Consider the following 25062-nt stretch of genomic DNA (forward strand, 5'->3'; position numbering starts at 1 on the left):
GCTCTGGGTTACACGGGGAAGCGGCGAGCCGGTAAGTATTTCGTGTGTCGTGACAGCGGGAGGAAAAAGAGGGTATGGCCAAATGCTAGGTGCCGTGTTCTTGTTGCTTTTATTTCGTCTTCTCTGTTGCTCGTTCTCCCCACCTCTCTTTAAAACCCTTCTGGCGTGTTGTGGCGTGTTTACTGCTGTGAAAACGAAACTGTATGTGACGGCTGGCACGGAAAAAGTAAAAAGAAACCTTTCGGAGTGAACACGTCCCGAGAATCGTTATATTTACGACCGCTTTCGGTACTGTAAAGGAGCGAGGAAAAATAATTTGCTGGTGTGATAAATTGAAAAGAAGGTGAAGGCATATGATGTAACTTAGTAATCGATGTTTATACTTAAATGATTTATCGCTGGGATGTGCTGAAAAGTTAGTGAAGGCAGTAAATACAACTTTAGTGCCAATTTTTTACATTTGTTCGTAACGAACGTGGAGCATTATATGCTTTCTTCTTTTTATTTTTTGCGTTACTTGGCTGGTAACGTTTGAAGTCTTCAAATAAGACGACACTGGCGCATTTTCCAGTGGCATATATTCGCAGATCGTTGAGACCATTTGTATAACTTCGCCAAAAATAAACCGTAATTGTTTGTTCACTTGCTCTGACCAAGCTCACCACCCGCTACTTCCGTGGGTCTGTGGCGGGATACGCGTATCTCAGCAGTTTTTACGGCGAAGCTTTCAATGCATAATCCACTCGTTTCTCCCGCCCGTGTGGAACAAAAACTCGGGCACACAAAAAATAAAACAGAAAGGACCAAGAGCTTCTATATATTTATGTGTCTTGAATCGCTTCTAAAAACTGCTTCCTAGAAATTTATTTGTCTAGAGGGGAATCCGTCTTTTTGAGTATGATTGGTATTGCTTGATCTTTGTAAGCTGGCTCTTCGTCGTTGTATGTTGAGCCCTGAAGATAGCAATCTACGGAGGGAGTACGTGTACACCCTACTTTATACTCCTCTCCACCACCACCACCTGGTTCCTGAATCATGCCTCCCCCTGCCATTTTCATGCCTGCATTTGGAAGGGGGAGGAGGAGGGGGGGGGGGGGGCGTGCACGCGCAGGAAGGCCTCACGTATTTACCGTTGGCATACCTGTTCTGCTGGGGGGACATTTCAACGTGGTCGCGTCACGGCTCGATGCGATTTCAGATCTGACTGCTGTCTTCGTTGGTCGAGCAGTTTGGGTTGGTGTGTTACACAGACAGTGCGATGCCTACTACGCGGGACGGGAAACGCACAGTCCAATGTTTGTCTCCTATGGTAAAACTAAAGTCCTTCCAAGGTTCATTCAGCCGATTAGCTAGGAAGTATACTCAGCCGCGAAGTACAAACAAGCGTGCACACTTTGCACTGCGCCCAGCGTCACTGGTTGTTGCAATGCACTGAGTTGGAGGGCACTGATTTTTGACGTTACTGGTAGAACGTGAAAATTGAATCTTACGCAGATTTTGTTAAAGAATTCATTCGTGAACACAAGTATCTGATTGAGATAATAAAGGAGTTTTTCCCTTTGACAAGGCACACACTAAGAGGTGCAGCAGATAAGCACGCCATGATATTGTAACGACGTGTTCTATCGGACACCGCTACGGGTGCCTGTATATTCTGGCAATAAAAATCTCAAGGGGCTTTAGGTGGTCTAAGATTAGCTGGGCTTAATGCCTGATGCCAACATTTATAGCATACAATTGGAATGCAAAATGTACACTTAAATCCGGAAGAAAAATTAAAACACCTTCCTTCCGGAAACCGGGGTGCATGCGAAGCTTGCCCTTCAGTGAAATTTAAACAACCAAAATCGGAAAGCCATGACCGCCGCACAAGAACGAAAACACTCCTGCCAAAATCAAAACGCAATGACCGAAATGAAAACACAAAACCATCGATCGACCAAAACGAAACTCGGTCATTTCGCTCATCTTTACTCGAACTCAAATGTTTGGTACACGTTGTTGCACATCATTCCTCTGCGATAATCTGGACCGGTTACGTTCTTCAATGGTATGCCCGCTCTTTAGCGAAGCGCACCACGCGCGGCCTACCCATGCCATGGCAGAAGGTGAACTGCCCGACGAGAGCCAGTGACCCCACCTGCGATGTGGCGTGGCTCGGAGAGCGATGCTGATTGATTCCCATTCTGGCGTGATATAGCTCTAGCGCGACACTTGTACGCGCCCGCCCGCACCAGCTGCGAACGGCGAGCGTGAGCGGCCAGCGAGAGGTGCGAAATGGTTTCAATCTATAATGCAATACATAAGCTCCAATAGAGGTACAGTCAACAATTTATCCTTGGCCAATCCCCCGAGGTGGCACGGGCCAAGCACCTCAAGGACATCATCACGACCACCATCATCATCATCATCGTGGTCGTCGTCGTTGTCACTAGAACACGTGGAAAAAGTTGACTGACTTTGCTGCACAGCGTTTCGGCGTACGCCACCACCGACGTTGCAAGTCAGGCACTACAAGCTTCGTTTGAATAATCAACAGTCCTTAGCGACACATAGCTTACTGGGGAAGGTCTCCCGGCGTATGGTCCCGAAGGCGCGCAGCAAGTGTCTCCCAGCGTGGAGCTAGGGAAGAGGGCTTTTAAATGCGAATGCATTTCTTAGTCGAGCCATGTCAGGCGGCGTGCGGCGTCCACGCGCCCGCAGGTGTTATCTCTCCGCTCTCACCCCCTCTCCCATAGCAACAGCTGCGAGCGCGCGCGCTCCTCCTCTCCCCTAGCAACCGGAGCAGGTGGTGCGGGCGGATCAGCGGCGAGTGAGTGGAGAGGAGGAGCGCGCTCGGGCGTGTGAGGGCGCTCGCATCGCCGGAGCTCCCGCGTGTGTGGGAGAGTGTAGGCGACGGTAGGCGCGGTGCTTCGGTGCTTCTTCTCTCGGCGCTCGCCCCACTCTCCCGTTCGCTCGGTCGATCCTCAGGTGAAGAGGCGCGAGGCCGAGACCAAGCGGCAGCGGCGCCGGGCCGATCCCGGTGCATTCGCATTTCCTCACGATTCCCTTCGGGGAGGTGGGGTGAATTTTTTTATTCTCTTCATCGCATCCACGGCGCCAAAGAGGCTGAAGACCACTTTTGCGGCCAATCGGGAAAACGTTTCTTAGCGCCTATCACCTGTGTTTTCGTGAAAAAAAAAAGAACCAATTACGGACAGGCACAAATTTCAAACCCAAATCCGCGCATTCTGGCAAAGTAATTCTGGTTGGTAACATAGTTGTTTGCACAACAGTTTACAGTAAAAATGAGGAAGACAGGAAGGGCTATTTCAACGGATTCCGTACGCCTGCAAGCAGGGGAAACCTCCTCAGGGAACGCGGAATGTTCGACAACACTGAAACCGAAGACTGGGAAAAACAGACCTTTATGCCGGGGATGATGTCCGCAATAGCCTTGTTTTCGGGATGAGCGACTCGCAAACACACACTGCGCGTTGGGAAGAAAATCTGGAGAAATTCAGAGAACTGTCTACTAATGCGTAGCATCCTTATGCCGCTTGTCTTAAGTGCGAGCTCTTTACAGCCATTTTTTTTTTTTGTTTTTCTAAATCCTATCCGACCAATTATCTCCATTTTCGCTATTGTAACAATTACAAGTGGAACCTCCGCGAAATCTGCATTATTGTGGAAATGCAGGGCGTTATACGGTTTGCCATTTTCCGTATTTGCTTAATATTTTTCTTATTTTTTAGTTTTTTAAAATTTCGTTCGACCAATTATATTCATTTACTCTGGTATAACTATTACATTTGGAACTTTCGATAAATATGCATTATGTGTCATGCAGGGCGTTCCACGGTTCGCCATTTTCCGTATGTTTTTTTTTATATTCTTCTTATTTTTTTAGTGTTTCAAAATTTATTTCGACGAATGATCTCATTTACGCTAATACAACGATTATAGTTGGAACTTCCGCGAAACATGCAATATTGTGTCTGGCCATTTTCCGTAATTTTTTTATGTTTTCCTTTTTTTTAGATTTTCGAAATTTCGTTCGACCAATTATCTACATTTACGCTATTGAAACGATTACAGGTGGAACTTTCACGAAATCTGCATTTTTGTGGAAATGCAGGGCGTTACACGGTCCTGGCTGTGGGTGCACTCAGCAAAGAATGCTGCGCATTAAAAGTGCGGGTAGAAGGGCTTGAACGCAGCATTCTAAAACTGAAAAAAACGAAAACGGATAGGTGACCACGCGACATTACGTAAGAGAAACAGTACATGCATTTTAGTATATGCAGCGCAAGAAAAGGGCGCAGAAAAAGCGTGTACATAATTTATGGTCGCGATCCCTCTAGTTCTTAAAGCGGAGCTGTTTTTGCCTCCAGATGGCGAACGCGTAGCAAGAAAACACTGCAGAAAGGCCAACGTTACGCCATGGGAGGCACATTATAATGATGGGTTTCCACAATGGCACATCAAGCGCCTCAGTAAAAAGATTAGCAGTGGCATAGCTCGGCTATGCCAGGATATACGGAGCGGGAGCTAAAGTTCAACAATCCAATCCAATCCAATCCAATCCAATCCAGTCCAGTCCAGTCCAGTCCAGTCCAGTCCAGTCCAGTCCAGTCCAGTCCAGTCACTGCTCCTCGCGCTTGCGGAGCACGGCTCTCCAGGAGCCACGCCAAATGGCTATCAAGCGGCTCCGGCGCAGCGTCAAGCTTGGCTACTGCGCAACGGAGGCGCACAGCTGGGCACGCGCCGGCGCCAGTGTGTCTGCTGCGGCTATGACGTCACTCCTCTGGAATGCGCAGATAAGCGAATGTGCAGGCCCAATTCTCTACAGACCCGTTCTCCAATTGGATTAGATTTCCAATCCAATCCAATCCAATCCAATCCAATCCAATCCAATCCAATTCAATTCAATTCAATTCAATCCAATGCTTCTCGCGCTTTCGCAGCACGGCCCTTCAGGGCCCACGCGAAACTGCTCCACCTCGCCCAGTGTAACTTACGCTACAAAAAAAAGAAGCGTTTCCAGTGGTCGCAATTAAACCTGCGTCCCCCGCGTTATGAAGCCGACGTCAATCCGATTGCACGGTTCCGACACGGTCAAAGCAGTTTGGATTTTGGACTTCGACAATTATTCAGGCTGTATGAAAGAATTCTGCGCGTATTAACCATATTTTTACTAAGAACAGGGAATCGATTTTTTTGTTTAAAGCATGTCATGCCTGGGTGAGGCAGAAGCCAGAGCAGTTCTCTTATTTTCAAATAGCAAATATGAAAAATTGCTTCTTGAAGGTGTTTTCTTTTTGTTTACTTTAAGGAAATCCAGTTCGACCAGGTCAATTTCTACAACGATCCCTTGATTGATTTCTTTCTGAGATCGTGCAACAATTGTATCCTACCGCAACACGTAATTTTTTAAACGCCTGATGAGGTCAGCTCCCTATCAAGCTGACCGCCGAGGTCGACGAACAACGACGAGGTTCAAGTGTTACACCTCCGTTAAAACTCAACTTCCGGCTGAACGACAGCCTCGATTTGATGTGGCCGCAGCCAGGCACCGATAATATGACATTGTAGCACACATTTCGTATCAGTTTAATGGAGTCCATTTATTTTCCCACGCTATTTGTTTTTTGCTATTATAACGTTCGATAAACACACATTTCCGCAACTTGCTTTTCAGTGATTGCAGGGAGCAACCTTGTTATCAGCGGTTAAGAGCTGGTATTGTATTATTTGAGGGTTTATAGGACGGGGTTGCGTAATTCTTGTGCGCGTTCGCTTGAAAAATTCGTAGCACTCTTTGGGTGCTGCTTACAGACATAGCGCAGGCGATGAGGCGCGCCGTAGCGGAGGGCTCCGGGTTAATTTTGACCACCTGGGGTTCTCGTACAGACTTATAGTTTCAGATACAAATTTAACAAAAAGCTGTAGTAGCGGGAGGTGTGAGGGCTGGCTCGGCTTGCTTCCTACACGTGGTGTAGCTATTACGCTACGCTCCACATGCGATAACACCCAGGAGTATTCGTAGGGTGTGAAAGAATCTACCAGCTTTTTCCCCTTTCCCATGTATATTGTCGATAGATAGATTGAATTGAGTTGAAATAAACTTTCTTGCTTCTTCTTTTGTGTTGTAGCTGTATGTGGCACAGCCCCGCGGACATCTTCTAAAACGGGAAGGATTTTTTTTTTTTTTTACGAAAGCTGGTGCGCACGCGTGGTATTCACGCGAGCATCCACACCAACTCATGCAGACAACCGACTCAAAACAATTACACAGCTGTTTTTTTTTTTAATATAACAGCTGTTGGTCGGAACGGACAGCGCAAAGCTAAGCCGTATCTGTCTGAACTCTCCAATTGCGGCGATCATTTCTACTTTATGGCTTCTTCACTTTCTTTTTGATCTTTCTCTTACCATTTTCCTTTCAACCCGGTGTCAGGTCGACGATGAACCGCTATTTCTCCACTACAGTCTTGCTGCTCGCCCAACAAAGAAACCAGCGAATATGAAACCGCGCTTTCTCCACGTCGCCGGTTTTCAAAGGCACTTGGAGCAACAGGAAACTTTCGCATTTCAGTTTTCTTATCTTTCAACTAGGCATATTGCAGCAGAAGAAACTGTCAGAAGTCGAATCGAGAGACTGGTGCCGTCGTTTGATCGTTTTGAACTTTTTTTATTTCCGTTGAAAAACACTGCTGAATATTTCATGCTCACTCATACGCCCGATCTTCCAGTTCGATTTCAAAAATACACAACGAGTAAGTGAGAAGAAGACGTTTGGATTGACGTGGGGTCCTTTTTGTGGGGCATCATATTTCGTCCGGGCTAGACTTATTCTGTGTTACTTGCGGCTTCAAATTGATAAGCACGAACTAACCACAACGTATGTTCGTATCCCGCAGTTCGTTGAACTTCTTCGTGAACCGCAGTGTCTATCCTCTCGTTAGGGTGGGTTATGGCACACACGAGAGGAGGGTAAGGAAGGTATAGGGGTCATTGAACGTGAGCGGAATGATTATGCTTAAGATACAGTATAATAAAAAGAAACCGCAGCTGGTTGTGTGACTTGAGATCGTTGGTAAGGGTGAATTTATGGAGGATTAGGCAAATGTATTGGAAATGCTTTGTGCTCGTTCCTGGTGGTGCCTTGGGGAAGAGACAACCAATGCAGGTGCGAGTGGCAGGGATCAAGTTTAAAAACCCGTACAAAATATCTGATGCATGTTTGTCTTCAGTGCATTCTTTCTAAGTGTCCCGATAAAAATAATATTAGGTATTAAACGTCCTGTCTAAAATCTACCCTATTTTCGAACTTGAAGTGAGGAAGTGAAAAATGAGGTCGACGCGGCGTAACTAGTAGGACTATTGCAAACTAGTAGAGAACGAGCTAAATGCATACGATGGAAGAAAATTCGCTATAATGAATGTGGTGATAAACACCTATTTCTGCGCTAAAATCGCTTGGAAACCTACCCAAATGGTTAACATTCGATAGACTCTGACACCTCTGCTTAAGTAACAATTGCTAAAAACTGAAAACGTTAGGCGTGAAAGCAAAGGCGTAGTTTGACATCCTCCTCCAATGGAGCCATAGGGCGTCAAAAGAAAGCTGCTCGACTTCCTTGGAAACTTCGCAGTTTAAGGAAAATTTGTCGTAGTTCAGGATTCGAACCCTAGTTTACCTTTCAACTAGGCAGTTGCTCTTTCAACTGAGCTAACCAAACAACCACCACCTGTTTAGCTGTTTAGCTGAGAAGAGAAGGAGGCAGCTTTCAAGTACATATGAAAATCCTTACCTTTTCTTTTTCAACGCGACGGAACTCGTACTTTTTTTTTCTGACGAAAGTGGAATACAAATCTTCCGCCGTGTGTGAAGTACATGACTTATTTCAGAAGGGTCTAAATAAGTTCATAACTCTTTGGAAATTACTCGGTAATTCATCGATGCAATGCTTTCACGCCCATTTCCTTTCTGACATGGTAGGCAATGTTTAAGTACACTCTGTGCCCACAATTACAATGTCAGAGGATCAGAGGTAGCCGCATAGTTACCTTAACACATGGCACGCCACATTTGCGCATGTCAGCAATTTCCAAAATAGGTACGATGGACTTCGCTCTCACAGATTTACAACGTGATCGATCGACCAGTATGGTGTGCTGTGCGGAGAATTAGGGCAGATGCCGCTGGTGCATCCCACTCGACTCCCATCCTCTGCTCTGAGTTGTGAGGCAGTTAAGTTCCAAGGACATATAGTAGAAATTAAGAAGAAATGGGCATGGCCAGGGCATACAATGCGAAGGCAAGATAACAGTTGGCCATTCAGGGTAATCGGTCAGATTCTTAGAAAAGGTAAGCGTGGCAGGGGGCGGTAGAAAGTTAGGTGGGCAGATGATATCAAGAAGCTCGCGGGTATAAGTTGGTCGCAGCTAGCACAGAACCGGGGTAATTGGAGATTTATGGGGGAGGCCCATGCCGTGCATTGGACGTAGAAAGGATGATGATGATGATGATGATGATGATAAAAAGAATAAGAATAAGAACAAGAACAACAAGAAGAATAAGAAGGATATAAGAAGAATAATAACCATAAAAATAAGAATAAGAATAAGAACAAGAACAAGAATAAGAATAAGGATAAGCAGAATAAGAAGATCAAAGATCCGCCCTGTCTAGCTTCATCAAGTGCAGCTCATTGGTGCCATCTAGGCCGTGTAAATAGAAAATAACCGCGCGCAGCTCTGGCTAACTTATCGCACCGGGTCGACACATTTCAAAAGAGGTGACTAAGCGAAGTAGCCAAAGCATTAGGCTAAAACCAATGGCTGATAGGTTCTTCACCCAATTCGTGATTCGAAACAAAAGTACCAACAAATAAACAGTTTTGTGTCTTGTATTCGCTGTAATTTTTTATTAGGCAATTGTGCATCAGCTCTCTATCCTCCTCTCGTGTACCACGTTGTAAGAACCGAAATGCAGATGGTTTAGGACTACAAAATAAGCCGACTTAAGGGTGGGATACAGTAGTCCGATTTCTCCACATTTGCCACATCGCCTCTGCGAAGGGCAGTTCCACCCTTGGCTTTTTTTGTTCTGCCCCACGCCACGACGTAACTAGCGGGCTTAAAGCAATCTGGCGGGTCTTTCCTGCTTGCACGTTCTTTGCGCCGCTGTTGTGTCTCCATAGTTTACGAAACCCAACTGAACCTAACGAACAAAACCTCAAGGATTACGAGTTATTTCTCTTCGTTACGCCTATTTTATGTTTTGTTACATTTAGGTGACGCTCTCATTAATTCTCCCCCGGCAAATTGCGCCATCATTAACATGGCAGGAGGGGAGTGTATACGTGTAAAGCGACCGAGCATACAATGCATAATGGCGTATTTTGTTAGGCGTCGAACAACGTTGTGACACGGCACGTAAAAGCTCACGAATTACCCAAAATACAAGACAAAATTAAAATGTGAAACATCATTAATCTTTTCTTCTGAGCGGAGTCCCTAATTTAAGAAAAGCGCACCAAATCTTCCACGCCACAACGGCCTTTCGTGGGGTGGACAATAAGGTTCCCAAGGCGATAACGCCGGCCGCCGCTTTGTCAAAGGACCTCGCAGGATGTTTCGTGAAAATCCGGGCCATTCTTTCCCCCCCTGGTTCTTATAAAAACTGGGTAATGGCCCGGCCGGGCCAACCACTATTCGGGCTGTAGGAAATTAAAGGCAGCCGTCTACACCCTCCCCATTTTCTTTCTCTCTCACCCTTTTCCTCCACCCTCTTCTCTAACGCTTCGCTCTCTTTCCTGCCGGGCAGAGGGAGTGTGAAAGAAGTACGATAATGTCGTCGCGAAAGACAACAACGCCAAAAAAGAAAGAAGAAGGCTCACGCCCCATCATCGGGTTTGGGGTGGCTTGGCTTGGCTTGGCTTGGCTTGTATTGGCTCGGATATGGAAGCGAGCACGAGCAGAAGATATAAACGAGTCGTTCCTTAGGGCCCTCGCGTCCCAAAGTCGCCATCAAAGCCTCGTAATTTGTCAAGGGTCGATCCTGCCCGTGGCCCGGACGATCTTTCTTTATGGGCCGGGTCGCGGTCGTATCGACGCTGTCGGGGCGGGGGGAGTGGCGGAAAACGCTAACCCACGGACACAATAAAAATGTAAAAAGAGAGATCCACCGCAGACTACAAGGAGGAAGAGGTTCGGGGCGGACGCCGGCAAGCGAGTAGAAAAAAGACAAAGAAGCTAAAAACGAAAATAGGACGCTCCCCAAATGCAATAATGGGCAAAACAACTTTCTACGACCACTAACGAAGAGAGTGCGGAATACGAAGACTAGTGACAACGCAGTGGAGGAGCGTCGGGCGCCGCTTGGCGGGGGAAGGCGCAGTGGTGTGCTCTATGAGTATTTGGTGACCCTAGCACGTTCTTGCAACGGCGCGGAGAAAAACAGCGTAAAATAAGGCAGACGCAGTATAGCTTTTGCACTAACAAAAATGGGAAATTCCGCCGTAATCTGTGTTATGCTGTTGAAACAAATTGGAAAACAAAATTGAAATAAACAAACACAAACCGTTACACTAGAAAAAAAAAAGACGGAGACTCGAAACACGAAATGATGTCTTTAGATGTTGTTTTCTTCTTCCTCCATTTCGAACATTTTCCTTCTTTCCGTTCCGTTCCTACGGCGGCGACTGATCTCTATCCGAATAGCTTTTATGTTCCATCCTAACCTTCTCTTATTCGCTCGCAGCAGCATCAATATCCAGTCATGGACCGTCGCGTCGTTTCGCTGGTCGGCCGCATCGGTGTACCCGGCGTTTTGGGGTCATCGTGGGAGCATTTTCTCGCAGTTCAGACCCAGGAAATGTTCGTTGCAGTCCAACGACTGAAATCTGGTGGTCGTAAACGATCGAGGCAGTAAAGTTGTATTGCGCATTTGTTTGAGGACGTGGGTTCTAAACCAATGCGTCTACGATTTATATAGCGTAAGCCTCACGCAACGTTATTTATACGTGATTATTTTACTAATTGTGGGATATATTCGAGTCACGGCCCGGGGGTTAAAAAGAAGGTCCCCTTCATCCCGAGTAGTCCGAGTGGCGCTGGCTACCACCCACAAGCGCAGGAAACAAAAATACCTAACATAAATACCCAGGAAGTGGAGGGGAAATATAACCCCGCCGGTAGCGTAGTGGTTATCGCACCAGACCGGTATTCTGGAGGTCATGGGTGAGGATCCCACATGGCGGGAATTTTTTAGATGCAGAGCATCTGATTCACTCCCCTTGTCCCTCCGGCGTCGTCGTCGTTGTTGTCGTCGGCGTTGTCCACCCCTCTGCCATTCTCCTCGCCGCGCGAGCTGCGCTCTCCGCCGCTCTCCGCCGCTCACCCCCTCTCCTCTCCGATAACGAACACTCTCTCGCGAGGGGCATTGGATTGGATTTGATTTGATTGGATTGGATTGGATTGGATTGGCTTGGCTTGGCTTGGCTTGGATTCGGTTGAACTGGATTTGGATTGGATTGGATTAAAGTGGATTGTGTTGGATTGCGTTGCGTCATAGCCGCGGCACGTTGCGTCATAGCCGCGGCAGACGCGCTGGGGCCGGCGCATGTGCAGTACTCTCTCTTCCGCGGTTTCCTCTCCTACGGGCGCGCTGCGTATATAACCGATGTGCCGTTCTCCGGCGAAGCAACATCCACGCTTGGCTCAAACACCTAGAGTCCACGCCGCTTTACAAGTACGCCAACGTCGTCATCGACTGGGACCGGCTTACGCAGTCCCCTCAACGTTATGCGCGCTATAAAACGCGGTCCCTTCGCCGCTCCGCCTATGCGAAGCATCTACACAGGGGTTCCCGCGAGGAAAGGTGGGAGTTTTTTCTCCACTTTCTTTCTTTCTTTCCAAATTCTTTATCTGTTTTAATTACCGACCACATCCTCCCCTTTGCTTTCCGAGGTTTTCTTGACTGCCAACCCTTATTTCTGTCTTACTTTCAACGAGCCCCTCATTTCCTATTCTGATTCGCTACATGCATAGCAAGGGCCTCTGTTCTGGCAGTCTTGGTGTCATAGAGAGCTTAAGAGGGTTCAACGCTGGTCGACCACTCTCGACATGTTGTAGACACTCGAGTCACGGCCCGGGGGTTAAAAAGAAGGTCCCCTTCACCCCGAGTAGTCAGAGTGGCGCTGGCTACCACCCACAAGCGCAGGAAACAAAAATACCTAACATAAATACCCAGAAAGTGGAGGGGAAATATAGCCCCGCCGGTAGCGTAATGGTTATCGCACCAGACCGGTATTCTGGAGGTCGTGGGTGCGGATCCCACCTGGCGGGAATTTTTTCTCCACTTTCTTTCTTTCTTTCCAAATTCTTTATCTGTTTCAATGAGCGACCACATCCTCCCCTTTGCTTTCCGAGGTTTTCTTGACTGCCAACCCTTATTTCTGTCTTACTTTCAACGAGCCCCTCATTTCCTAATCTCATTCGCTATATATATATATATATATATATATATATATATATATATATATATATATATATAATCACTGGTGTCGCTAGAAATTTTTATCGGGGTGTTACACCTTTCACGTAAAAAATTAAAAAAAAACGACAGTATGAACCCTAACAATATCTAACTTTTGTTTTATTCTTTTATCTTATTCTCGTTTTTACGTTTACCTTAATTTATGAAGTTGGTAAAATTAATGAGCGGAACAAAGGCTGAAAGTAGAGGGGGTGCTCCACTTATAAAATGTCGGGGGGTGTTCGGACCCCGAAACACCCCCTCCCTCCTCTGCCCCATCTGGCTACACCCATGATGCATACATAAAAATGTAACTCTTACGTAGCTTGAAGTCCATTTAGATTGAATATCATTTATTGCAGTAGCTGACATTCATGGCTAAGGTAAAGGATTACTAGTCTTGTACTGCGTACGTAAAATATTCACTTCAAAGAAAATTTAAATCAGCCTGAATAAAACTACGTACGGGTATTCCACTTACGACTGCGCAAATGTTTATCTGGAACCACAGGGCGGCTTGCAAATCAGCACACAAACTAACCGGCGTCTCGCAGAACCACAGGGCTTCTCTGAAACCCGTCATGTAAATGAAGCCCGGCATTACGAGGTCCCCGTTTACGTATAGAAATGCGGGCCAAATTCAGCGTGTTCGCTCGGCCAACCCGTGTGTGGGCCGTAGGCGCTTGAGGAGGGCGCCCACTACTAAGCCGAGGGTCGAGCGAGTTGGCTGGCTGGTTCTTCCAAACGCGGGCCCAAGTTGCACGTCCAATCGCTGGGGCAGAACACTCTTCGTGCGGGCCAAGGTAAGGCCCGCCAAACAACTTCGTTTCGGGGGTTGTTCGGTCGGGAGCAAATAGCTCGTCGGGCTTTAATTCTTGATGCCGCCTGACTGGAGCACGGCTTCGACAGGGTTCTGTGTGCGAAGCGAGCACTGCGAATGTTTGTCGGAATGCGCATGCACGCTGATCAGCGCGCATCGGGGATTTTGAAGACCTCATAATCTCTGCCACAATATAGGCCTAGTTTTTTCTGGCCCCGATGGCTCAGCCTCCTTGGAGAATGTGTCAGCGCGAACTCAGCCTCTATGTTACCTACGTCCTCCATAGGGAGACGGTGCCATAATTCGATCCAGTTATCACGTATCCTTAGTTGGGTTAGGCCCAGGGTTACAACTAACTAAGCGCTGTTTGCATTGCAGAACTGTTAAACTGTACTCCTGCAGTGTTTTGGGTGCTTGAAAATGGACAGACACCTTAAAGTGATTGCTTCGCGTTGCTTGATGACGATCTATGCCACCGCTGCAGCGACTGAGCATTTTTAACACGCGCGCACGCACACACGCGCATACACTCTGTAACGCCTCACGGCGTTTATTAACGTGTGTTAAAACGGAAACGCTAAGGAGCTCATCAAGCAGAAAAGCCAGTGGCGGTGGCGGGAGGCAAAATGTTTAGCCTCGAGCTGCACAGTTACTTTGACTTAGAATGAATGAGTGATACTTCGCCATCAGCTTCACTGCTGCCACGAAGGATTGGACGACTATCCTACGCTAGTTTCAAGCTAAAATGTCTGGCCGACTCCAAGGAATTTGTGAGTTGCCAGCTTGACGCGTCCGGCTAGAGCAACAAGTGGACCAAACTGTGACCCCGCATCTTTGTTTTCTCCATGGGCGTAACGGGGTCGAACTATGAAATCTTGGACCAGTGAAATATGACGTATGACGTTGTTGATTTCTTATTTGAGACGTGCATTGTTAGTGGCTGTTGGCTAGACAGGTCGTTTGGCTGAGCGCGAACGGGTGAGGTTCACCACCACCACTGCTGTCAGAAATGGGTTGACTACGACCAAAAGACAGACACAGAGTAAGAAAGCGTTTGTTAAAGTATATAGATACGGGGCGAAGGTTTCCCTTTCGGCTCACCCATGCAGCCAAGAAGTCCATGTAGTCTGTTCTTCCACAATCACAAGCCACAATCCATGCAGCCTGTTTCCCCCGGTAGTTAACTCTCTCCTTGCGGCCACTGCGAAGCGTGCGCTGACTCAATCATCAAGTTTATGTGAATCAGCGCACTTTAAATAGTGTAGTTTTGCTTTGAAGCTTGTAAATATGGATATGCGCCTCTGTATAAGCGAGCGTGCGTGCGTGCATGAATGTGTGCGTGCGTGAATGCGTGTGCCTATGCGTGTGTGCGTTTGTGTGTCTATGCGTGTGTCTGCGGGGTCCATGTACGTGTTCGTGTGCATGTTCGTGGGTGCGTGTGTAGGCCTATGCGTGTGCGTGTCTGTGTTTGTGTTTGTGTGCGCCTATGGTGTGCGCGTGTGTTTTTGAGTGCGTGTGCGTGCGTGCCTGCGTGCGTGCGATTTCTCGTTTTCACTTCAACAGAAAAGCAAATCCACGCTAGTAGATCTGCAGAACACTGCCAATAACGGCGCTAAAGGGAATATCTCCCTCTTGCATATTGCATTGCCGAGGGAAAGTGGAATTCACAGCTTGCTGGAGCCAGCTGACACCTCGCAACGTCGTTGCCAAGAATTCAAATCGACGCCTTTAAAGAACAGAAAAATTAATCTTCGGAAGAGAATGAAGTCGCCTCGGCGTTCACTAAAACACACGAAAGAAAGAATAGCATTCGGTGGCGTAAACTTGACTTCCAGGAAGGCCCAAAGAACACATTCACGTGCGCAAAATGCCCCCGTAGGAGCGAGAGACACAAAACAAAGCACAAGAAAAGTTGTGCGATAAACTGCACCAAACTTGAGGCGAGCCGATTGAAACAGGGCTTTAGTCGCGGTCGACGTGTCTTCAATCTTGGCGTCGCGACGCCGTATATACACAGCCGCACATACACAGACATAAGGCGCGCCTGGGACAGAATCAAACGATAGCGGGAGCCTCCTGCGACGGCACCAAGAAGAAGACGTCGGTGTCTTGAGAAAGGCGAAGCTTGGCACGGGGAAGCTTTGCGCCGATGGTGCGTCGCCGCGAAAGAGACCTTCACTGCTTTGTTTGCGCGAAGGGGCGGCGGTCGTCTGGGAGGGGCGTTGCGGAGTAGAGCTGTAGAGCACAGGCGACGTGGGATTGGAAGAGGGTGGAAGGGAGGGGAAGAGGATGAGCGCGGAGGATTCGCTTGATTGATGACGTGACGGCACGCTTCGCCAAATTGCCGAAAGTTTACTTCGACCCCGCGACGTGGTGATGTACGCAGTTAGTCGTCCGGAGATTCTGATAGATTCGGCCCCGTGTTTCCGCCTGATTGCCGGGGATTTTTCGAAAGCACGCAGTCCCAGGAACGGCGTGTGAGCAGCGGCTGTCGAGTGTGGCGATTATAAATGAGCGCCGTTTTAAACGACTTCGTTTCGTGGCCTGCGACCTGTTTACGCCGATGTCTGAGGGCTCGGAACAAACCTTGGTGCGGAACGTGGCATAGGATGTTGATTTTTTTGTGCCTTCCGCTTTTCTCATACTGGAGGGGATCACGAATACGACATGAGAGAGAATTCTTCAGCAATTTGTAAACAACCTCTAGGTTAGACACTGTTTCTAAGGCGTACGCGTTCAATGATGGGGTTTACTTGCTATTAAAAGAGCGCCAATGGTCGTATGAGATTTTAAGAACGTGTACACCGACAGCCTCACTGGTGCCGAGAGTAGGAAATTTATACACGTAGGTATTGTATATGCCTGCTATTGGTCTTGCGGTGGCTTATTAATTCTTTACAAAGCAAAACAAATACAAAATACATGCATGCTTTCGTTCATACTTTCATTGTGGTTTACTTCACTTAAATTGGTTCGTACGTAGCAGTCACATTTACCGCTCAAATTGCTCGTTATGTTGCCCAACAGTAACCTGTATGAAACATGGTTTCGAGCTCGACGTGTGCGTTTTCAACGTGTAATAACCGCATTTATCCACCCATGATAACAGCTGCAAGGTGACTTTTTATCGGAGTTTTACCGAAGCCAATAAGACCAAGCTTTGACGAGAACAGTCATGACAAAAGCGCCAACATTCCGATACCTGAACACTAGGCTAGGTTAGAAAACGAACAAAATAATTTTGACAAAAGCAGACGCTTAGTTGGATATTTACCGCACGGAATCAACAGCTGCGGCTCTATATGAGCCGAGGTCGATAGCTGAGTACAGCACTCAACTATACCGAGCTAAGTTCTTCAACGCGCGCCGAAATGCATAGACGTTTCTGAGCATAGCTATCATCGAAAACACGCCTTTCAATGGCAGAAATTCTAACCTGGATGCGTGCATGCCATCTTCTCTTCCGCTCCGACCTAGAAGAGGCGGAAGGAAGAAAGGTATATAGAAAGAGTGAGAGAGCGAGAGAAAATAAAAATACAGAAAGGCGGGAAGCGAATGCAAAATGCAAAGTTGTGTCGACGGGAGGACGCCCATAAAAACAGTTCTTCACGAATCACCCGGGACTCCGAATAGTCTGTTGCCGCTTCGGCGAACCGTTGTAGCCTTCGAATTAAGTTTTGCATCGAAATGTGCGTCCTGTAGGCCCTTGACGCTTCGATGAATCCACCATTCCTGAATTCCGTTTGATGTCGTTTCCAATGAGGGCCCTCACAATTATCGCGTAAACAAACTGCGCCCCTCCTGTGGCCTGGAGATGAAATTACTGGCTTTGGTGTGAGCAGACCGTGTCGTTTTTTGTGCTCTTATTATTACGATTGAAATTTCCCGAAGGCGCTTCACTCGTAGAAAGAGTGCTTACCGCTGGTTCTTTCACCTGCTTCTGCTATTAACAGAGTCATCACGTTGGGCGTATCGCCAAAGCTCACAGCATAATGCGGTACGTTTCATACAGGTCAAGTTATTGGCTTGCCCGCGGCGTTTGTAAAGATGGATGGGGTACTGTATTTGCGCTCTCCTCTTGACTACTTTTCGTTGAACCGGCTTGCTTTGTAAGGGGGGGGGGGGTGAGGGGCAACAAGCAAACACTTGATATCAGGTTAGCGAACCAAGGCTAACCCGCGTCTCTTCCGGGGATATTTGGGGACGTTCCTCGCGGAAACATCACGTCCTTCCTCTTTCCGAAGAGACTCGGGCAACGTCTTCACTCTGGGTCATCACAGATCCCGCGGTCATTTGTGGCACGGAGCCCAACTACCGGTAATTCAGTCGCATCGAAGTTTTCTCTCTTTATCTCTGTTTCCACTCGTAGTTTCCGAGAGCACATGAAGCTGCGAACATCCCCACTTCTCTTTTTGCCCGGTGGCGATCGTTTCACGCTACGCACAATGCACGGAGAAGATTCCGCGTTGGCCATCTCAGTTTCTTCAGTCCTACGGATGAATAGACGGTGGGGATAAGAAAAGAGGGTTCGCGTTGGGCCTTCTACTGTTAAGGTGGAAAAGAAATGTGAGGGAGAGTGTGCGTGTTTATTCACGGCGCATTCGTATGCACGCTGTTCTCCGGCAATGCTGCCATTGTCCGGACGCGCCGGCTTGCTGTGCAATTAATTCCGATCGAAGGGGGAATAAACGGCCCTGCCGGGCCCTTCCTTCTCCGCTCCGTGAGGGGCGGCCAGCGCCTGGATGGCTCTCGAGGGAATAATTAAGCAGCGCTCTTGCGGCGTCACCGTGGCCGCTGCTGGTGCTTCCGCATTCTGCGCAACTACGTAGGCGTAGGCCCACCGCCTTTTGCCAACGCTGTCACTGGCACTCTGGCCAGCCATTCAATCTACCGGCAGACGCATTTCCCTCCCTGCAACGGCTCGCCTCCGGCGGCAGCTGCAAGATGGGGACAAAGCAACATCAGGTCGATATCAAGAAAGGCGTTTCACAATAGGGTAAACGGCATTACTTCGTGTAACCTGTCCTACCAAAAAGAATGGGCGAGGAAATTGAATAAAACAAAACAAAAAAGACTGGCTCAATTCAACGCTGTGAAGGTGTTTGGAAAGCAAACCTTTAAATGGCACCCACAAAAATTGCCCATGCCACATCACTTCAGTTCACACACGGGACTCTACAAAGAGCGAAACCAGAGATTCGGCCAGCCGTTACCTGGAATTCGCGGGGCGGCATCCCGAACGCAGCAGCGTAGGCCACGGCCGGGCTAGAGCGGCGGACGCCGTCGCTAAGCCCAGCCGTGGGTCGGCAGACAGAAAACGGAGAGGAGCGTCTTTCGAAGGGTGAGACAGCGGAACCTAGCCATCTTGATGTGCTAGCTCGGGGCTACACCACTGCGCGACATAAACGCAGACACCGAAACAATTCGGCACGTGACCTTAGCGATTCACATTTATTCCGATTTAAACTAGTTAGCTTAGCAAGTTTGAGAATTGCGAGAGCGCTGAGGGAACTCTTATATTCGCGATATATCAGAACCATTTGCTCCTTTCGACTTTTGCAATACCTCTTAAAACACAATAAAATTGGTATTCACCAATTTAGAAAACGGGATCCCAGTCTTGGCAAGCGGTGCGCAGAAGGTAGCGTTTCTCTAGGGGCCACATGTCTGTACGTGGTCTCTACATTTTGTTTTCCCGCCCTGCAAACCAACCCTTCGCGCATCTTTGCCGCACGATTACTTAATTCAGTCGGGTCCGAGTTACCCAGGAGGTGCTGTCTAACAAGCTAATCAAGCCGTGTGAAGGAAGCGCGCAATGCACGAGAAGCTGCACCAAAACAGGCCCAAAACAACCGTCGCTAAAGCAGACGACAAAGCCGACGGAATGGTTCCGCCGACGCGCCCGCTGACGCGAGCACGGGGAACGCTGGGTAATAGCGTCCTATCGCCGCGCCATCCACATTGTGCTCCGTGAGTGGAAAACGCCCTCCTCCTCCCCAGCCGCGTTGGGAGTTTCTTGTCCCGCACGCCGCGAAGGAACCGTTGGCTGGTAGAGGTTCAAAGCTTTGCTTTAAAAATGACGCAAACTTTGCAGTGAGAGAGCTGCAAAGCCGTAATGTAAATGACGCAAACTTAAGAAGATGACGAGGTCACCCACTTGTTAACCTCCGTTCACTTCTAACCGATGTACCTATGCACGTTACGTGCGCCTTAAATTGCGCAGGCAAAGAGCTGCTTGGAGATAATTTCGAGATCCAGCAGGTTCACTGGCTCCAAAAAGGGTCGAATATGTACGAGGGTGGTTTCATAGAATGATTAACGCCAAATCTGAAATTACAAAGGAAAGTAAGCTTATTATTGACATCGTGGCGGAAAATCATGCCATTCTCTTCCAGTTGTGACGGCGTATCCACTACTTGGGACGTCGTTAGGCATTACTCGATGCAATGCAGTAAAGCAGTAGCGAATGGGGAATGAGGGCAACCTGCAGCCGAAGAAGTACTAAAACAAGCAGGAAAACTCGAAAACACGTGGCTACAGAATCCAATTACAAACTTCACTACTAAATCACATCTGACCTAGAGAGAGTGTATCGTATTTGTCTTCCCTCAGGAAAATAGCGGTGATCAATGATATGAATATATATGGCTTTTGCTTGCAGTTCATTGCTTGCCGTTCATTTTGCTTACCCTGGCGTCGCACCATAACAGCTACGGTTATTACAACAGCAATAGGTAGTAAACTGCTTGGGAGTTCTAAGTAGAAAACGGTGGAAATTCCGGCTAGAGCAAACATTTGTCTTAATTCTAGCCATGTTTTCTGGTTAAGTAAGGAGAGCTCCCTATTTGACATATGACGTCAGGTGTTGCCTCCTGTGAATCGTCCCTTCCTTCACTCTGGGCTGAAGTGCAAATTGTTAGGCTCAAGGCTATACGGTGTTTTAACATAGGGTGAACGGTTGAGGCTTCACTCTCCTGCCCGCCGTCACCATGAATGGCTGGAGTAGAGCCTAAGACCGGTCTGTTTTATCGATGTGCAAAACACCAGCCTTGTTTTAGGGGCCCCTGCGAAGCGTGCTCTGCCACGGTACGAGCGTTGGTGTGGAGAAGCAAACTTTACATTGCAGTGCTGATTTAAATTTTGAAGGAAAAGAGGGAGGGAGGGAGGGAGGGAGGGAGGGAGGGAGGGAGGGAGGGAGGGAGGGAGGGATTGATTGATTTACGAATGGACGGAAGGAGGGATGGAGGGAGGGAAGGAAGAGGAGTATGCGGTGTCAATTGAAAAGCAGAGGTTCTGGAAACGCAAACGTCCGATGAGCTACCGAATCTGGGCACCCAAAATACATCCACACTGTAAAGTATTTTGCACCGCACGTATCATCACAATATCGAAGCATTGGAGTAAAAGATTCCGGCATTTGACAGCGCTGTTTCACAGCTGAACTGTGTTAACATAAAACAGAGTAGGTGTAAGTTCATTCTGGCTAAATTGGAAGTTACATTGCCCCGCAAGTAATCCTTTACTGTAACTGAAAATCCCACTCGTCAAAAAGTTACACTCCTATGGGGCGCGGGAGCACTGCGACAAAGTACCACCCAGGCTGCCTTGGCGTGTTAGCGTGCAAATAAAAGCTGACGCCTGCATATGTCAACCCATCGTTTATGCCAAAATAAAAAGAGCGATAAGCTATTTCTCTTTTACGAGCCATAAAAAGTCGGCCTGAAACTATTACTATATTTACTTTTTTAAAAAGGAGGAGTGTGCAGAATTCAGTCTTGATGCCCGATGTTCCCTGAACTCATGCTTTTTTTTATATTTTATTATTGCGTTGCCCATGCAAGTTTCGATTACAGCGCTGGAATACCGTTCTAGCTGAAATTTTTAGCGTTTCTTTATTTTTATATACGCGGGGTTTGGCGTATACTTTGATACTACAAAGGCACATAACTGTTCACATTTAAGCTTTTTTGCACATTTATTTACAACAGCCCTAGTGCTTGAAAAACCAAAAAAAAAAATCTTTAGGGGCTAGAACTGCCTGTAGCGTTCTTGCCATGAATGCGTTTACTAACATCAACTCATCAGGAGGGTTGCAAAACTGTCTCCTCAAGGTGCAGCATTTCGAGCCGTCGTACCAAAACGCCACATCTGCGGAAATCAATTGGATAGTTTATTCACCAGATGATGGAATTTTTTCCGTGTACTCACTCACCTAAAGGCACTAGCTCCGCTATAATCAGCTGCTGCCAAAAAAAATTGTATATATTGCCGGTGCAGTTCCTACACGATGTGACCAAAGCGGAAATTATAATTATCGAATGATGTCAGAGGGATATTCTAAATGGCCGCGTCCGTAGTGATTATGATGATGATGAAAACAGTGATGTCATGATGTAATGGTGTCCCTTTCCCTTCTTAATGCAACAATATATAATTGGGGATCAGTTGCAGATAATGTGGGCCTCATTCACGAGTTGCGATCGAAGACGGCGAAATGTGGAGTGATTGAGAGGAAGGGGACAGGTTTTAGTATTTTTACGTCACTATCATTTGTAGTGCTACGTCATTTGTAGTATTGGTTTGACGACTCGGCGAAAGTGAGCAGGGCAGAAAAAGGGCCTGGGCGATGGAAGGAGGAATTGAAAACAAGGGGGAGTTGAAGCGAATTGAGTTACCGGTTCAAACCTCTCGTCTAGGCGTAGTCGCACTGCTAGGGAAAACACAATCGCACAAGTCGGAATAATCACGGAATAATCAATTTTAAATATACACGGGTCCATGCATTTTTAGAATTCTAGGAATGAAGCTTTGTGAAACGAGGAAGTTGAAATAGCAAATAACCAAGCTGTCTGCCCGTTTTGTTTTATTTCGGGTTTTTAAAGATTTTCGGTCGCGTACGGATAAATTTATGCTGAGATCGGTCCAAGCAAAAGCTCCAAGGACACAGGAGCGGAATCGATTTGATTTGCAACGGAAGCGCAGTGTTCGTATCCCGGAATTCTGAATGCAACACTTACATAAAAAATAAAGTATCGTTCTCAGAAACGCGTATCGAACGGCAAATATTTCAGTGCTGAAAGCCTTACTGCGCCCGTTATCAGAGTTCCGGTCTTCGTCAGAAGCCAAGAGTTTATTGCGCATGAAGCGTTCGGCTGATAAGCTACTTCTCACCATACCTCCAATCGACTTTTTTTGTTTTGGGGTCACAATCACCACTGAGAACCTAGATTAGGATAGTATTATGGTTTGATTGGTTATGACACTTTTCCCGGGTTCGAGGAATAAAATACAGCTCCATACAAACGTGATCTGCGGGGAACAACACCCTGTCCCTCTTAACAAAACTCACCGGTGTGCTTCCATGCCAAAGCCATTGCACTGCACGGTCATAGTGTTGGAAGAAGTACGGAGGTTTGACAATAATTCGACGCCTTTTGAGGGAGATTTTGTGAAGTGGGCCGTGGCTGCTCGAAATATAATTGAGTGGCAAGAGAAGCTAATTTAACTATGCATGCAACATTAAGAACATAAAAGAATAATATAATCTCATCTGCGCTATTAGTCAGATATTTGGTCGACGTACAGCGGCAGAGCTATTCGCGTTGAAAAACCATCGGTCTCGTTTGCCAAAAAACACTTCATTGAAAGCCGGGAGTCCACAGGGCTTCCGCATCTTCCAGGGCCCGGATGGTCGCCACCTCATGGGCGGCTACCGAGCTCTAGGGAGCGAGGAGAGGGGGGCATTCGCACACTCACATAGGGAGTGATAGTGAGTGTCCAGCGCACCGCATGGGGGGAACGAAGGGGAAGGAAATTGGTGTGGACGTGAGCATACGAGCTGTAGTCTATGGGGGAAAGTTCGTGTTCGCGAGTTCGCGTCTGTAGCAGGCGCCATACGTGCGCGGCCTGTAGTGTCGGCGATGGGCGAGAAAATTGCAAGCATCTGTGGAGTAGGCGGTGGTGTTGTGCAATGTCTTGATATGTTAGAATGGCTGATCGGGTCAGCTCACGGATGCCGTGCGTAGGTGTAAAAGAAACATGAGCCCGGAGTATCAAATTTTAAAGGAAAATCTTGAAGGGCACGGTACACGGGACGCAGTAAGGCGAATTGCCTCGTGTAACGCCATTTAGTGATCGAGCTCCTTTTGTAAGGACAGCATGCAGAAATGGGTGACAATAAAAATTCCGATAAAAGCACTGCGCACACCTCCAATCAGATGCGTTTAGAGTAGCGAGAGGCACGATGAATTCGCGAGGCATCAATTCGACTACATCTGTCGTCTCTCATGCCTAACAGCCGTTAAAGGAAGATATTAGCGATCCATTTGCATCGCGTTATGAATGAATCTGTGCTCCGAAGCTTCAATAAACGTGACAACGACTAAGCAAAAATGTCGCCTTTGAAATGACACTGTCGCCTAACACGGAGACGTCAAAAGAGAGGTATGCAGAGAGAAGAGTAGAGCGAGGGAGCGGGAAAGGGGGCTTTGAAACTGGAGCGGCAGAGCAATTTGTCTCTCCCTAGGAATACTTACTGGAAACATTTTCTTCTTTTCACGCTGTTCTAGCGCACGCGCCAGCAGGTGGGCTTGCGACGATACAAGTCGTCGTCGCAGCCTCCGCACCAGCAGGGACGGAGAGAGCGGTCATCAAACTGTACTTACCGCTCTCCTAAGCTAATGTCTCCCGAGACGCGCACGAAAATATGTATACACTCCATTATACATATGCGCAAGAAAGCGAAGCGATAGCGCGCTCCACCGCTTGGCCGAGCCACTGAGTGGGCGCTGCTCTCCGCGGGGCGCCATCCATCGCTTGCCAAAAGCGGAGGATGGAGAGCAAGGAAGGAAGAGGATGACTGTGCCACCGACGGAACGGAGAATGCAGATGCACCATTTGCGACGCCATCATTCTCGGATCAGAAGCGCAGCGTTTTCTTTTCAGCAAAACGACCTGCGGAGCGCGCTCGCTGTGGCGTTTGCGAGAGTCGGGCGCGGGCTGCAATGGAAGGCTGGCTGGTGGCGCGTGTATTATAGCGGGCGCTCTGCGGCGCCCCATCATCCGTGCGCAACGATTGAACGCAAGCGCCGGCTCGTTCGTCGTTATCGGAATTTGCAGATGACGTTTCTTGATCCGGTTCCGGCGCGATAATTACCGCTGAGCGGACTCGTACCGCCTCTCGTCTTCCGCGACTACGGCATCGCTTAGCTCTCTCTCCCTCTCTCTCTCTCTCTCTCTCTCTCTCTCTCTCTCTTTCAGGTGGAGGGTGGTAGGCAGGGAGGAGGGAACGAGGCGGAAGTAGCTGGTGGCCGAGTACGTTGGTGCCGTGCACCACCGCCACGGTCGCTTGAGTGGAACCGCGTGTGACAGTGATCGAGTGCTCAGCCCGAATCATTAGTCCGCTTCTCCCCTATTCTCCCTACGTGTCGCGTTTTTTTTTTTTGTCCTACACATATTTTGTTGCCCCTTACTTGTGAAACAGCTGTTGCCGCTGGGTCCCCTCTGACGTCACATGAATACGCATGACGCTAGGGGGCGGCGAATTCCATGACCTTTAGGTTCCAACAGTTTTTCTTCTTGAATATCGTTTTTACTATCTTGTACTACAACAGTGCAATGCTGTTGTAGGCGGATGCCTAAAACTGTACTTGCAGCTAGACAGATATGCTTCGCCTTTAAGTGCAATAAAAATGCATCAAAATTTTGCTCCTGGAGT

The 25062-nt window shown here is 47.9% G+C and overlaps 1 protein-coding gene and 1 pseudogene across 2 annotated transcripts in view; one reads left to right on the plus strand and one right to left on the minus strand.

Moving 5' to 3' along the window:
• LOC144174971 (cell adhesion molecule Dscam1-like) overlaps positions 1-25062 on the plus strand; it is a 706974-nt gene that overhangs the window by 308251 nt on the left and 373661 nt on the right. The window lies entirely within an intron of this gene.
• Positions 22985-25062, minus strand: part of LOC144173691 (uncharacterized) — a 41902-nt pseudogene continuing 39824 nt past the window's right edge.

The sequence above is a fragment of the Haemaphysalis longicornis genome, unplaced genomic scaffold (genome assembly GCF_048455015.1).
Source record: "Haemaphysalis longicornis isolate Haplotype H1 unplaced genomic scaffold, Haemaphysalis longicornis Haplotype H1 scaffold_3, whole genome shotgun sequence".
NCBI classification, from domain to species: domain Eukaryota; kingdom Metazoa; phylum Arthropoda; class Arachnida; order Ixodida; family Ixodidae; genus Haemaphysalis; species Haemaphysalis longicornis.